This window comes from Cygnus olor, chromosome 6, assembly GCF_009769625.2.
Source record: "Cygnus olor isolate bCygOlo1 chromosome 6, bCygOlo1.pri.v2, whole genome shotgun sequence".
NCBI classification, from domain to species: domain Eukaryota; kingdom Metazoa; phylum Chordata; class Aves; order Anseriformes; family Anatidae; genus Cygnus; species Cygnus olor.
In genome coordinates, this window is record NC_049174.1 from 24015420 (window position 1) to 24031889 (window position 16470).

The following is a 16470-nucleotide window of genomic DNA, read 5'->3' on the forward strand; positions in this document are numbered from 1 at the left end:
GGCAGTATGAGAGAAGAAGAACAGAAGTCACTGATCAGTCTGTACCAGACGTTACTTCATGTACTTTTATTCTGTCTCCATTGTTTTTCTCTGAAGATAATAATCCAAACCTTCTCCATCTTTTATGAATTGCCATGCCCTTGCTCCTGCTTGCTGTTCTTTCAGTCTTCTGAAGTTTACAGTCTCTTTGAGATGGCTGGTCCACAGCAGTCTGCCTGAGATTGTACCACATTTTTTCATTGCTCTTCATCCTATTTTATCTGCTTATAATCTGCTCACTTATTTTACCTACACACTGAAGGGATAAAGTTATAAAGGTTTCTGTTGCACAATGGAAAACAAAGCTAGGTGGCACTTCAGGGTAAAGGCGATGAACTAGGTTACTTCCTAAAGCATTCCCTTTACATTTATCCAATCTGTTCCTAAAGACCATTCAGAACCCTCTAGGCTCTCCCAGTGTTTTGTGACCTTTGCTATTAGAAAGACAGAAAAATACCTAACTTAAAGAAAGCTTCCTTGCTACAATTTACGTGTATAAATGTTACCTCCCATGGACAGGGAAAACAGCTTTTTCCACTTGTCTGTGCAACAGCCTCTTACATATTTGAAGACTCCTATCACGTTTCCCCTCTAGCATTCTTGGGAACAAGTGCAGTTCATTTAGGCTTTTTTGGTCATATTTTCTTCATCTCTTTTCATTCTCACTGTCCCCTCTCTGACTGAGACATATCTTTCCTTAGCTTCATGCCCCAAACCAGCCACAATACTTACAGCTGACATTTCAACAGCACATTGTAGACTGAATGCGAACAAGTTCTTTGTGTCTTGCACAGTTGCCAGTTTGTATGTAACACCATAATGAGAACTTTTTGGTGATTGCATGACATCAGTTTGTGTCCAGCTTGTGAGCGACCATACTGCCCATTTTCTGAAACACTGCTGTCCTGCAGCTCCGCAGCTGATCCAGGCCTTTCCCTCCATCCTTACTGAGCGGAGCTCCAACTTCTCCAGCTCACTCCTAGCTTATCCGAGGAGGTTGAAGTTGAACCTGGACACCAGTCATTGTCATGGCCATCTCCAGCTTGGTGCAATCTGAAAAATGAGCAGTGTTCATTCTCTAGTTGAAACATTGAATAGTCTGGTCCAAATCTTGAGCAGTTTCATTCAATGCATCCTTATCCTTTCAAAGAGAATCAGTTGTAACTACTTTCAAGACAGGTTTGCTAATCAGAGAAATTTCATCTAGTCCATTTCCCATAAAAATGAGAAGGGCACATGAGAAAATTGCTTACTGACGATAATAATTTACCTTCTAGCCTTTATCTGCCAAAAAGAAACCCCACCTGAAGTCGTAGATCAACCATTTTTTATTTGTAAGGTGTGTTAGCAGGTTGCCTGTTCTCCCAAATGTGCAGCTTCATACAGATGGCATGAACTTTTTTGATTGTTGCATTGCTCATTCACTCAGCTTTTTTTGAAACTCTCTCAAGTCCTCTTCACTACCCTCAGGCCTGGTTAACTTGGTAACTTCATATCTCTGTTTTCTGTTTATATTTGTCATATCCCAGTTTACCATTCATTGCTTTCCAATCTGTATTATAACAAACAACATGAGATGGATTTAGGATGGAAGACTCATACCCTGAAAAATGACCATCTAACCCTACTCTCCACTTTCTGTTTCCTGGACAAATTCTGGCATCAAAAATGTCAAATATGTTTTGAAAGACAAAGTAAACTTTTTATTTTCCTTTTTCCTTACCTTTTTCGTTACTTTACTGATACAATCAATAATTCTAAGAGATTAGTGAGAAAAAACTTTCATTCATAAAACTTTACTTGTCATAACATGATCTTCCAAATATTTTGAAAGATAATTCTGACTGATTTGCCAGATAGGGATGTGTGGCTGCATATTTTTGCTGGCAGACCAGCCATTTCAGCTTCTGACAGCCCCTAGGTATGCTGTGCTTTGGAGAATTGGTAATAGCCTCTTTTGTTACAATATTTCTGTATTGTTCAGATGCAATTTTGAGAGTACTACCAGAAAAGGCCAATAAAGGGAGGGCAACTCTGATATTTTTGATTATGAGACTGCAAAACCCTAAGGTTTTCTAAGCCCTTTCGTGCCTTTCTCATTTTCCTCCTCTTCACTGCCAACTGAAGTTTGAATTTTTCCTTTCTACTGGCTTTCGTAGATTCAGATTTCCATACTCTGTTGGCCTTCCTATTGGCCCAAACAACATGGAAACTTCCATTTAGCATAACGGCTTGATCCTTGTCTCTGGTGGGAATGTACATCATCTTGGACTTCATTGCTTTCAGCAGTATCCATGTCATCTCCAAAAGGTGATTTTATTGTTGTTATTATTTGTTTATTTATTTATTTTTGTAAGTTTTAACTTTGAGTGTCTGGTTAATAAATAGCAATATCTCCCACCATTATCACTGCATCCCAGTGCAATGCAGTGGTAATGCAGAGGTCCCCCACCTGCTCTTTTAGTCTTTGAGTTTTGCTTTTAATTGGGTAAATGTTAGACTCATGAAGAGGTGTGGTTCTGAATTTTAAAATACAGTAGTTCCTTGTGTGAACTCTCAGTGCACGTTAGGTGGTGTGATGCAACCTACAACACTTTGTGTCAGTGAGTATACAATAAAGTAGATATGAAGTAGCTGCCATATCTGGTCTTACATCTACACCAAGTAACCTTCCCATATGGACAAGCCTTTAGCTAATGCTATCTTTTGAATTAGATTCACTGTAATAGTTCAAACTAAAGAACTCAGCTGTCGTGGGACACTTGGGAAAGATTAAGATGAATTAAGTAAGGTGTGACATTAAATTAAAAAATTAAGTTAAAAAAAGTTAAAGCCCACCAAATCCCTGTGTGGATGCTCTCCTTTTAACACGTAAAATACCCGTAGTTTCCTTTACATTTAATTCTGAAAGGCTTAATCCTAAAATGTTCACACCAGGGTTTAAGGCCCTCTTGCTTTTCCAACTTCAGTTAATTCAACTTAAATGTCTTAAGTAGACAGGGGATCTCATTTAAGAGCAGGTGGGTTTCTGCTCTGCTTATAATTTGTGTTTTACGGCAGAGAAATTCGTTCTCTAAATTCTGCCACACTGTGTCATTTGGACAATTTATGTTAGGCAGAGTACTACATTATCATCATTTTTGTTGCTTTTTCTGTCTGTTAGACATCTCAGCATGGGACATTAAACATCCTCTCTTCTTTTAATCTGGAGATTTATAATGTTAATTTTATAGGAATGCCATGTGGGACCAAGTCAAATATATTACAGATATGTGAATGTCTAACGTCTACATAAAACCATCTTGACTGACGCTGACTTGCTATCTTTCTTTGTTTCAGACAGGTACATCTCATATCAAATTACTATTTTTCATTTTCTTTGGGATTTTTTATGATGTCTTTGGATCAAGTTTAAAGCACTTCAAGATACTGCATTTCTGTAAAATAAATGAATAAGTCGAGTCAGGCATGTTTGTGGGATTAGAAACTAATCTGATATGAAGACTTCTTCAGGGTTTCAGTAACAGCGTTCCCCTCTAAAGAGATTTAGGAGCAGAGAAGACCTTGGAAATGAGGAAAAGAGCTGGGTTACCTTCCTTCTGACCAATATTTTCTGTAACGCATTTTTTTGTTTGGCAGGCATCAGATGCACAGGTATTTCAGACATACCATAACACATTTATTAATGTCAGGACAACTGTGTGACTGATAGCAATGTGATTGATTCCTGATCTGCTAGGAATATAAGGTAATGTAGCCTCAATTGAGTCAGGCTTCTGTAGGATCATGACCTGAAAGCCTGCTCTTAAAAAATGATTAAAACGCAAATTCAATCAGGGCTGTTGAAATAAATAGGAGCAATTTACAGACAACATGAGTGGATACTCAGACAATGGGCACATTTAATTTTTCTGCATTGAGTATTTGTGCTAGTTAAATTCCCGGTGAAATGCTTGAATTGAAAAATGGATGGAAGATTTTCTACCCTTAATAGCAATTGTTCCCTGATTACATCTACTGCTGAAATGTCAGGTGTTCATCTAGGCATTTCTGAAACACTGTTCATTGTATCGCTTGCACAAACTAGTATAACTATGTCTACAGCACTTTTAATAGTCCAAGGAAGAAGGAGAGAAGTTGAAGAAGGCATTTGGTTTTATTTCTGATTCAATATCTGATACCTCCATTTAATTAAATGGGATATTTGCATTTTTGAAGCTCGATGTGCTTGGCTCTTTTGCTGAATGGGGAACAAGGCAATGAGGACCAAACTGTGTTCATCTCCACTGTTGCGGTGACAACCCAGTTGCAATAAACGTTTATACTTACTTCACTGTCCATTCTGGGTTTACTACTGATTATAATTACCGTTCCTTTATTACAGTCACAGTCTGATCTGGTACTCATTTTTTGTCAAAGGGGTTCCAGGCAAAATTGTAGGTCATACCTAGCATGAACACTGGTGAGACATAAGTAGAACATGAACATCTTTCAGGTAGTGTTTGCCATCTATAAGTTATGGGTATGAACATCAATGACCTCAAAAGTATGTTTCTTTTGAGATTTCGCATGGTTACAAAATACTCAGTAAGATATTGATACTTGATACGAAGATTGCTTTTCAGATTTCCTTTGACCCTATTCTGTAGCCATGTAGAGACATGAATAGTTGGACCAGAATTTTTTCCACTCCAGAAAAGACAGTTGTTTGTGTTTGAAGGAATGGGACTATTAACCGAGTGGCATCATCTGCATGGGGAAGGGGAGAAGACAGATGTGTTTTATCCTTGTTTTATACCAAGAAGGACAGAAATGAAGCAAGGAGCTTTCATCCCAGCCAGTCAGTAGGACAAACCACATCACTAGGTTTTGTACACCATGCCAAAGCCACAGATAAGCTATGTGAACATTTACATCAGGCACAAAGAAAACCAACACCCTACTCTTGACATTAGTTGATTCACCTCTCTCTGTGTGCTACACCATCAGAGCAGAAGGCCCACACTAATGACATTTTCAAGCAAACAAAAATATTTTTTGAAAAACTGTATTTTAAAAGTGAGTTACAATGGTAAAGCAAGACTTGGAAAACAGAATTAAGAATTCTGATAGACAATCTGTAAGTCCAGTATCTAAAACTAACGATTAGAAGCTCAGGCTTGATGAAGTCAGACAAATATAAAGGCATAATTTTAACTGTTAGGCTAAGCAGCCATCTCAATAGCATACCTAACTGGTGGACTTCTCACTCCAATTCCAAGAGCAGACCTGTCCAGGTTAGCTTTTGCTTCACTAGAAGTTACTAGCCTGATGCAGAAATTCCTGAGTGTGATCCTTTAGTTCATCAATAAACGAGGTTAAACGAGGGTGGTTCTTGCTCTGCACAGTTATTTCTGAAGTCACTTCCTGTTTAAGACTTTCAGAACACACACCCTCCAAAGATTCCTGGTAGCCATTCTTTTTAATAAATAATTTACATGTGGTTCTTATTTCTCTTGGTCTCTGGGTTTATACAGAAAAGGGAAACATTATTATTTTATTATATCCATTATTTTGCACCCCAAAAAGAAAAGAAGAAACTGAAATGCACTCTACTCAATGAGGCACACACATTGCCTTTTGGAGGGCTTTTCATGGGTGGGCAACTTCTGGATTTCAGAAAGGAGAGGGAAGACTATTAATTTTTTCCCTAGAAAAAGCAGAGTTTGTCTGTTATTTCCAGAGTCATAAGAAAAAAAAAAAGTCAAAGTGCTCCTTTAAATTTCTCAAGCTCCAGACTTTTACATTTTTGTTATGTCTGAACATCAATATTAATAACACTGCAATATCAAATGTGCATCAAAACATCAAACACTAATACGAACAACTTCAGTGTAATAGCTGTGTGACTTGGTGAGAAATTAACATCATTTGAAAATATGGGTGGCAGGGGTAAAGGCCCAAAGTCTGCAATGCCCTGTAACCACAGCTGCCTTGGCATGGGGGACTTTCAGGTGAAGAAAGCACCGTCAGATTCTCACAGATGTAGGTGCTCAGTTCCTCTTAAAACAACAACAGTAAACTCCACCCTAACCCAAACTGACATTTGAAAACTGGAGCATGTCTTGATTAAAGCCAGAGAAGATTGGTAATGAACAGAAACTAAATATGCTGAGTCTTACTTCTTTGCTTTAAATACAAGACAGTCTTCTTATTATATTGTTAATTGCCAAACAAATTTTTGAAAGCAGGCTCCAATTGATGTGTCCTTGGAGAAAGACTTGTGCTCACCCTGCAGAAAGCTTTAATTCCTCAGTGTATTTTAAAACAAGGTTTTAGTGCTGAGCTTCCTGACTCAGACTTAATGACATTGAAAAGATTTTTGACAGGTAAAAATGAATAGTTACTAAATTAATTGTCTTTGAAGGAAAAAAAAAATCAAAGTTGCATAATGTACATCTTCCCTCAGTTTCTAAAACTCTATTTTTGGAGATTAAAGTTTCCCATTTTATTCAGCAAACAGGTTAACGACACTTCTTGTATGTATGTAAAACTGTAAACGGCTGTGTGAAATGTAGCCACGTTTATTAACTCCTTCCTCTGTTCATAGAGTGAGTAGTCAGTGCAATTATTTTGAAATATAGTTATTGCATAAAGTCAGGGCAGACCTTCAAACTGGGTCCTAATGTCATTAATACTTTCTTAACGCAATTTATTACAGCGCAACTAAATGGCACAATCTATGACCCGCATGAGGATGCGGAACCTTATTAAGGCATCTCGTTAAAAGGAACTGGGAACCTACGTGAAGTCATTCGGCGCTGCTGACTCACCAGGCAGATGCATCTTAATCCTAAGAGGACCCGCACGAAGGCTGTGAGCCTCGTGGCGGGGACAGGGCGATCCTGTAGGGCAACCTGGGCACAACCAAGCCTGCGGCGAAAAGCTTTGGGCTGCTGTTGGTTGGCTGACTCACGAAGCTGAGCCCTGCAAAGCCGGTAAACTTCACCCAACAGAATCACTAGGGTCGGATGAGACCTCCAAGCCCACCTGGTCCAACCGTGCCCTAGGACCACCGCGACCCGCTAAGGACGTCCCCAGGCACCAGGTCCAGCCTTCCCTTGGACACCCCCGGGACGGTGACCCCAGCACCTCCCCGGGCAACCCGTTCCGATGCCTGACCGCTCCTTCTGAGCGCGGAGCTCCCGCACGCCGCGGCTTCGGCCCCGCGGAGCCCCCCGCTTAGTGGCAACGAGCGGACACCGCGCAATCCAGCGGGGCTGAGGGCTTCGCCTGGAGGACGCTGCGAGCGCCCGGCTCCGGCTTGAGGAGGGACGGAGGAGGCAGGGAGGCGGCGAGGCCGTGCCTCCCCCCCTCGGGCGCTGCGGGGCCGCCATGTCACCCCGCGCCAGGCACCGCCCCGGGCTCGGCGGCTCGGGGCCGGCCTCCGCCGGGAGCCGGCCTCCGCCCGGGCCCCGGTGCTCACGGCGGCGGTCCTCCGGGCGCCTTTCCCATGCTGCACCGCGGCGCGGCGGCGCTCTGTCGCTGTCACCGCCAGCAGGAGGCTGAGGGGGAAGGCGCCGATCGCGCCGCCGGAGCCGGAGCGGGAGCAGGAAGGGGCCGGAGCCGCCGCCGCCGCCAACTTCCCCTCGGCCTCCCCGCCGCCTCCCCGCGCCCCGCCATGCCCGGGGCCTCCGCGCGGCCGCTCTGAGCCGCCCCCAGCCGCCGCCGCCGCCGCCCCGGCCCCGGCTCCGGCCCCGGCCCGGCCCCGGCCCGCCTTCTCCTCGCAGCCCCGCGGCCGGTAAGTGCCGGGGAGCCGGGGCCGGCCGACGGGGAGGGAAGGAGAAGGGAGGAAGGGGCCGCGGGGGAAGGAAGGGGCAGCGCCGCGTCCCGCCCGCATGGGCCCGCGCTTGGCCGCGCCGGCGGCCTGAGGAGCGGGGGGAGGCGGCGGGAGGCCCCCCGCGGCTCGCTCGGGCTGTGGGGGGCTCCCCGCCGTCCCTCCGGCTCCCTCCACGTCCCTCAAGGTCCCCCGCCCCGGTTCCCCCCGCTGCCTGCCCCCCGGCCCAGGCGTCCCCCCAGCGCGCCGGGCCCCGCCGCAGGCCGCGGTGGGGCCGGCTGACAGACAGACCGACAGACAAAGAGCCGGGGCAGCTGCCGACAGACCGACGGACAGCGTGTGTCCCCCCTCACCCCGTCCCCATCCCCGTCCCCCCTACCCCTTGCGGCCGTATCCCCCCCCGCCCGCCCCCATTGTTCCCGGTGTAAGGCAGGTGAAGCGCGCGGAGTTGTGGAGATTGATTTATTTTTTATTTATTTATTTTTTCTCCCCCTCTTAATAACCTTTCCCGAGTCGCCGCTCAGCTGCTCGGAGAGGAAGCTTTGGAAGTGGCCTTTCTGCGGTGCTGGGAGCCTCTAACAAGTGCCAGGCGGGAAGTGTTGGGGAGGGCAGGAGCACGGGGAGTCCAGGCTCCGAAAGCTTTCCCTCTCGGCTTCCCTGCCCCGGGTCCTGCCAAATCTCAGCTGGATGAGTGCAGCAAGGTCTTGATTAAGCTGGCTCATAAAAAGGGAAGGCATTTATGTCGCGGACGTAAATCATCTCTCCGATCGCTTCGCCTTCACAAAGTGTGCGGAGCAGCTCGGAGATGTTTTGCGCAGTGGTAGGAGACAAGCGTGTGGATCACAGCGATCGTGGCTTTGGTTTTGCTTTGAAAGTCTGCCGGCAGCGTGACCTGTGCACGTGTGACAGTCCGGTCCAGGAAGTTTTAGGTGGGAGAGATGTTGTACGTCTGTTCAGCAGCATCTTTGCCTTTGGTACCAGAAAGAAAAATTACAGGGGGCTGTAGTTTTGTCTCCAGTGGGATCTTGGTTGCCTTGTTTATTTGCCGTACTTACAGATTTCAGCGAGGCTTTTCAGACTTGCTGGCAGTATATACCTGGGCCTGTCACGCTTACATATTTTGGAGTGCCCGTATCAGATTTCTTTGTAAGTGAGACAGCTTTGTGCTCATTCTCCATGCGTTTGGTGATGCATGCCTTGCGAAGACAAGAGGTGGAGAAGTAGTGTTTACCTACATCGTTTTTTACCGGTGTTCTTAAGCCGTACTCAGAATTAAACTAGATAATGGTCGAACCCAGACTTGAAGTCTCTCCTGCCACGAGAAAAGTTGCGTGCCTGCAGACGGGGTTGGTTTCCCGGTGCCCCGCTTCCCGCGCTGGGGATTGGGGCGCTGCCGGTGACAGCTGTCATCTGCAGGAGCTGGGCTGGGCTGGGAAGCTCCGGAGCTCCTGAGGCCTGGTCACACGTGGATCCAGTGGGATCTGCAGGCTCCTGATACGGGGTGCAGTCAGATTCATAGCAGGGGCAGGCAGCCTTGCTCTTGTTGCAGTGTTAAAGGGAATTCTAAAAAAGTTAATTCTTCAGCTGCCACTGTTTCCCTGAAAGCAATTCTTGCCGCCTTTCCTCCTGAATATTCAGCTGAATGCATGCATGTAGTCAGTTTCCAAAAGTGTTTTCTTTCTTGTTTCTGTACGTCTGTGTGCTCTTATTCCCCAAACGTGTGTAGGCAGTGAGCTCATAGAGCTGAATAAAGCTCAAAAGGACGAGGCTGACCCCTTGCATGTAGCTTTCCTGTGTACAAGTACGTATTCTGTCTTTGCTCCTTAGGCTAGGGCCTGAGATAACAGAGTACTTATAACCTAGTTTCTGTTATTGTTTTCCTTGCCCACGTGTGTTAATTGCTGTTGTATTTGCAAACGTATTCTACTTATGGAAAATCCCTAATATAATGGATTATGAAATGAAATCTTAAGTAGGTAAGTAGCTGTGTGAAGACCACAGTGGTTAAAAAAGTACTGTCTGGAAGAAAAACTACTCAGAACATTAAAGGTTACGTTGCAGGCTAAATTGTTGACCTGAAGGAACCTCCTGTAATGCTATTATGTAGTTTCTTAAAGGACAATTTTCACTCTTCAGTTCAGTGTGTTTAAGTTTATTGGTACTAGGATTTAAAGCTTTGTAGAGCATGCGTATATTCTAGAGAGAGTTGGTGTGGTAAAACCACTGGGGTTGGAAATTCTTACTTCCAGCTGAGAACTTCTATGTACCAGTAATGTTAGAGTTGAATTACCAGAATATTAAGAATATATTACTCTAGTGAAATATAATAACAGTACATCTGAAAGAGCTTAGCTCACTTCTAGCTGGGTTCTTTGCACTACAGGTTTGATGATGTAAAATTGGAAATGGTGAAGATCAGGGTATTAGGTGTTAGGCTGTTGACTTAGGTAAATATTTTAAATTTACCAACAGGGAGGAAAGGTTTAGCTGCTTTCTAGTATTGTGGGGAAAAGCGGAGTGGGATTGTCTTTTCTATCCGCTGCTAGAATTAGCAATGTTTTTGTGACTAGGATCTCTGTGGGATCTCTGTGAATCTTCCTCCTGTGAGGACCGTTACGTGTGCTGCTGTCCCACTGTAATTATTACAAGGGGAGACCTGTCAGTGGCGAGCAGCTTGATGGAGTGAGTGGGCCTCAATCTATCTAAAAAGGCTTTAATTGTTTAGCATCGTTTGGGATTGAGCTTGATTTAATTTTGGCTCTAATATGAAATAGATTTTTGTGTGAAGTAACTAAAGTTAAATAAGAAATGGTGACATATAAATCTTTGACAACTAACTTACTGGTATTGTTCTGGAGTCTTGAACGTGGAACCAAAGTGTCTGATCTTGTTTTCCAAACTTAAAAATCTTTTCCACTGAGTGAATGTGAGAAGGAATGAAAAGTAAATGCCACTGGAAATATTTTAAGACTACTCTAAGTGGATCCAACAGAGAATAGCATCACAGAATCATAGGTATGTTTTATTTAAAATAAGCACTCTTTCTGCCTCTGTCTGGCATTTTAATGATATCTACCTTTCAAATCAACATAATTTACAAGGAAATAGATTCGAGCCTTTAGCTCTCAGTCTGATCTGCAGAGCTGAGTGCCTAAAGACAAATGAAGTCCCACAAAGCTTCCACGGATGTAAGTAGACGTGCGTGTCTGCTTCTAACAGGTTACAAGGCTCATATGAAGCATCACTACAGTGATTAACTCTTATTTTAATTTAATTTTATTTTTTGGACAGAAATTCGTTTTTGAAAAATTGCATTTCCTGGAATACTGACATTCATGAGAATATTTTTTTTGCGCTTCTGTGTATTGGAATCTGTGCGGAAACCCTTGAACTAGCAGTGAAGTTTAACTTACTTTAACACACACTTAACTTACTAGTTTTTGGGAGCTGAGACAGCGATTGACAGGACGTGTCAGAAAGCAGCAGCCATTGGCTGTAACATAGGTGGGTGTATGCCAAGCACAAACTTCCCCCTAACAAAAGAAAACCCATTCAGACTTTCATGAGATTTATTTTCAGTTACACAAATGCTTTTAGTTACTTCATTCCAGTTACTTTTCAGTGCAGTTAAAAGCACGGTTCCATCTGTTTAGTTCATTAGTGCACTATATGTTTTTCAATATACATTTTTTATCATCTCATTAGAATATTTTATACACCAGCAATAATGTCATAAACTACACAAGTGACATAGGTTAAACCTATTTGACTTACAAATTATCACACAAATTAAAAAACTGTAACATATGTGAGTGTTCCAGTATTATTGCTGATTAAAATGCCTGCCCCTCACTGCATATAGAGATTTTTTTCATATATTATTCCGATACTCAGCATTTTGGATAAAGTATCTGGAAAAACCCATAATAAGTTCTCACAGGACTTGATTATAAGTGTGTCCTAAGGGGAAATTCAGCGTCTTTTAGAAAGATGGCAGAAAGTTCAACATGCGGAAAGGTTGAATCTCCCGATAACTTCTTCCATGCCGTCAGAATTTTACACTGGGAGATAATGCAGAGACTGTTATCACAGTTGCTCAGAAGTAATTATTAGCGTACTTTTATGATATTGTCAGTGTGTTAATGTATTTAAGCCTGATACTGCGAGGCAGCTTTTTCACAAATAAGGTGATACGGTTAATGTGTTACTAATTTATGTTACTTCGTGATTTCATTCCCTTTTGTGGAACAGCAAGGCACAGCTCTTCACCTGGCTCTGCATGCTGGCCTTAGCCTGCCACTGATGCACTCCGCGGGCACATTAGTACTGTAGTACCTGCGTCTCGTCACAGTCTGTGCAGAAAACTCTAAGGCAGTACTGTCTGATTCTCTCCTTATGACTAGGCTAACGTTTTTGTAAGTGCAGAATTAAACAGTCTGATGATAAAATGAAATCTGTGTGGGAAGACGTTCCAACCTGCGAACAGCACTAGGGTGTAATTTATGAACAGCTTATCGAATATAAACTGTCTAGGTCTCTAGCATGGCAAAAAAATACCACAAGGTGCCTGTGAAATAGCTGTGAAACAAAATCATTCTTGATGCAACAAGTGATACTACTATTGCATAAAGCTGTTGTGGTATCTGTGTAAATAAACTCAGATATGGGAGCGATAAACAATTTTACAAAAGACTTCAAACTGTAGTCGTGTCCGTAAGCTAAAAAGATGCCCATTCATAAACAGTTTAACAGGTATCTTAGTGGTGTTGTAATAATTTCCCATAAGTCCATGCAAACTTTTACTACGTATGTACCCCAGCATGGACGTAAAAACCGCTGTTAGCAGCATTTACAGTGCCAGTAACGTCGTGACCAGGTCATGCTACCTTAGTGCAAGAGGTGGAATGACAAATAGTGATGCCGGGTGGGTTTGACATAGCCATATGTTCACTGGCAGTGGTTAAGACAGAAAGGGGAGACCAATGTGTGTACGCTCCCTGAATTTTAACTTCTAACATGGTTGCCTGGAAAATTAGTCAAAATTTTTTTTTTTGCTTTTATCGGGATTAGGTTTGACTGAAGAGTTTAGTGTTCTATTCCTAAAAAGTATGGGTGAACGCAATATAAACACTTCTGGCATCTGTTTGTGATGATCTCTGGCCTGAGGCTTTAGTCACCGAGCATGAGAAATGCTCGGCGTAAACTGGAGAGAGTTTTGCCAGCCCCAGCAGCACGCTGCCTGCCTGGCACGCAGCTGGAACCTGTAGCTGTTTCCTGGGAAGGGGCAGAGCACACGGGCAATTTCTGCATTCGCCAGCTTTCTGCGGGCGTCCTTTGGTGACGCAAGCTATTTAGCCGGGCTTTCACCAAGTGAATCTGAAGTATTACATCGCAAACATTCTTCAGTTTCGTAAAGGGGAGGAAGAGGGAGCAAAATGGATATGAAAGCCAAGAAATGAGTGCATTGCACTGGGCTCGATGTCCGTGGATGATGTTTTAGTCTGTAAGCATTATAACAGCATTTCCAGATGCAGCGGATGATTTCGGAGTTTTTCAAATAAAAGTGCTCTGAAGCAAATTACCATCTCTGCTGCTGACCTCCTGAAATACGATTCTCCCCTGGTTTTGACCACATACACAGTGAGTCCCGACATAGGTCACTGTTATGCGGGTCTGTCAGATGAAATATGTCTGAGGTGGATGACAATTGTCAGGCTTTTACGTTGGGTCGTCTGTAGCGCTGCGCAGTTCTGGACGCAACAGGAGCTATAAATAAATTTAAAAAGTCTTCGCGTGTTGTGTCCTAAGTTTCTTTATCGAAGGGGTTCTTGGCTAAAGATTGCTAAGTTCAAGCAGCCCCTTTTTGCTGAAATAATCTTACATGTCGTAGGGTCAGGAGAATTTTTGTGATGACCACTGCAGACAGAGCAGGTCAATCCCGAGGACACCACAATGTGGTGTAACTTACGTTTTGAGATGATGGTCACTTGCAGGTCTTCGAGAAGAGTCTGTACAATATTGGCTTTCAGTTTCTCTTGTGACCTTATAACCACTTTATTTTGGGGGGGGGGGGGGGGGGGGGGGGGGGGTAAAATCTAGTGTAAAGGTGCTTTGTGTGAATACAACAATATCGAACAAAAATGAGTAAGTTGCTTGGGAGGAAGCCTGCCGTCATCCCTCAAGGAAAGCTTTATCAGGCTGCTGTCCTCAGGACCTCCCTCTGGCTCTGGTGAACTCGACAGGTAGACGCTGCTGAGTTTTTGTGTGGGCCAGAAGAAGACGTGGAAAGTTATGTGGTTGTCTGCTGGGGACCTGGGAAGCTTGGATAGTTTGGGGGTATAAGGGAGTTATAGAAAGCTACTTGGCTTTAATTTTGCTTTTTCCTTTTAGAGGTTATGAAGTTTGCCAGTAATATCTTTTAAAATGACTCATAGCAAATAATTTTGACGTATTTAAAATATATATTTTTGTGAGCACAGGTTATTTATACTTGACATGAAATTAAGGGATTGGGAGGGAATAAAATGTTTATAGGAAAGGACCATGCAGAGGATGATCATCCAGTTGTCTTAATATATCACTTGAATACGTAGACTAGATGGCAATTGTAGACAAACCCAGTGAGCTTGTTTTCTTAATCGACAGGTAAAAGCAGATCAAGCCAACCAGACATGCTCGGGCTTTTCTGGTGCCTGTTAGGAGCCTCTGCTCAGCGCTGTGTCCTCTGTATTGAGTCGAATATGAGGGAAACTTCAAGCAGGGGTTGACTGTGCTGTAGAAGGGGAAATTGGCACGAAACCTAATCTCTCAATCCTTTGCGTGACCCTGCAGTTCGCTGCTTAGGGAGCCTTTGTGTCGTCCCCAGCTCGCATTCCTTCTGGGCCACGGGGCAGCGTGGAGCTTCCCACAGTTGCGATGATAATGCGTGTATGGCCGCGTGTCCAGAAGGCACGGGATCGCTTGTACTTACACGTGCCAGGTGCCTGAAATTTGCTCGTAAGTCGGGCAGCTCTTCTTTTTCCATCTGTGGTTAGGCACAAGTGGCTTGGGCTTCTCCTGGTGCCATCGCCCAGTGGGAACCAGCGGGCGCAGGGCTGGAGCCTCTTAGCAGGGTTGCTCAATAAAATAGTGTATGGAAAGCAGTCCGTGAACACAGGGCATGCTGGATTTCTCTTTTCCCCAAGTCCTGTAGGAATATTTCCTTCTTTACAGGTTGGTTTCCTGGTCGTGCAGTAATGTGGGATTGTATCGAATGTATCCTACTAAGACTAGGCTTCATCATGAATTGCTGAGCAGGGCTTCTCAGGAAGTTTCAGACTGCTAGGGATGGCAGCTCTGAATGTTGGCCTGGAGTTAATGGCATCAAGGACCTTCAAGATTTTTGTTCCTGGTAATTACAGGAGTGTGATAGAAGTCAGCGAGGTTCCCTGCGCGTGCAATTTTGGGGCACTAAGGTGGCATTACCTGGAAGTTTTCTTTGGGGTTGTGGCTGGTCTTGAGAAGCAGACATGCTGCAGAAGCACAGTGCATTTAGGAATTACCTGATTTGACTTTTTTTTTTTTTTTTTTTTCCCTTTGGAGTGAGGATCAGCCAGACTGAAAAAAAGGCTGACTTACAGTTCTGGTATTTGGTGTAAGCAGGATGGGAATAGTTCTTAGTTGATTCAGTCCGACCACAAATGTCGGTTATTCAGGACGGAGGTGATGGATTTGTTGCAGCAACATGGAAAAAAAAGTCCAGACTGTACAGAAGCGTGCTCTTCAAAAACTTCTTTGTTTTCTTGGCAACTTACATGGTCTGTCACTTGCTTGTGTTCCAGCCATGGTTTTTAAGAAAGTGCCCTAGTTGTTGCTCACTTTCCTCAATTATGAATTTGTTTCTACGGCTTCCCCTCTGGCTGATTTCCTGCTGCCTATAAATACGGACGCGAGTCAGTTGGTGTACCGACTCCTCTCCTTCCCCCTGCTGAAGATGCTTGGTACTCTCCTTACGCTGTTGAAGCAGGGTGTGGGTTAGGCCACAGTCCCCAATTCCTGGGACCCAAATTGCTCCTTGGTGCCTGCTCCGTAACTGGCTGACTCCTTTGCAAAACAACGATCGATGTTCCTTCACCACTGGTCCGGGGCCTCCCTAATGGTAGCGAGATCCTCTGCTGCTCGCTTTTCCCTCGTGCTACACAGGGAAGGAAGGGCTACCAGCACGTACCGACTGAGGTGCTGCTTCCGATGGTACCGAGACCGTTGCCTCTTTGCTATTTCGTATTCTGATCCCGCTGTCACCTCGGAGGGGTCTGACTGCCTTATGGAAGTGTCTCCTGTGTTAGGATGAGCAACTGCCACCCTGTGGTTCTCTCCTGCTTTCCCTGGGGATTATTACATGGGTTTATTTTTTATACCAGGTTGTGTGTGGTGCCTTGTGTTTACATTAACAGAAATGAGGTAGGTTAGCTTATTGGAGCTTGAACTAGTTTTTTTCTATGCTTTATGTTTTGTTTAGTACCTTGTAGTTGCTGAGCCTATTAGTCTTGTGGAATGGGTCCCAGAAAGGACCTGATTTTTTGGGAGGAGTGGAGCTGTCAACCGAGGTGTGTCCGAGCTTTCGGGAGGCCTCTGTC

The 16470-nt window shown here is 44.2% G+C and overlaps 1 protein-coding gene across 3 annotated transcripts in view; it reads left to right on the forward strand.

Annotated features, from left to right (window-relative positions):
- Positions 1-7445: 7445 nt before the first annotated feature.
- The window catches only part of ZNF148 (zinc finger protein 148), a 36284-nt gene continuing 27259 nt past the window's right edge, over positions 7446-16470 (forward strand). For 2 of the 3 annotated variants that reach the window (XM_040561126.1, XM_040561127.1), the window contains exon 1: positions 7766-7819. The gene's annotated coding sequence lies outside the window, so the exon portion shown is untranslated. Of the gene's footprint in view, positions 7820-16470 lie in introns of all 3 variants that reach the window. The other variant, XM_040561128.1, reaches the window with a different exon arrangement.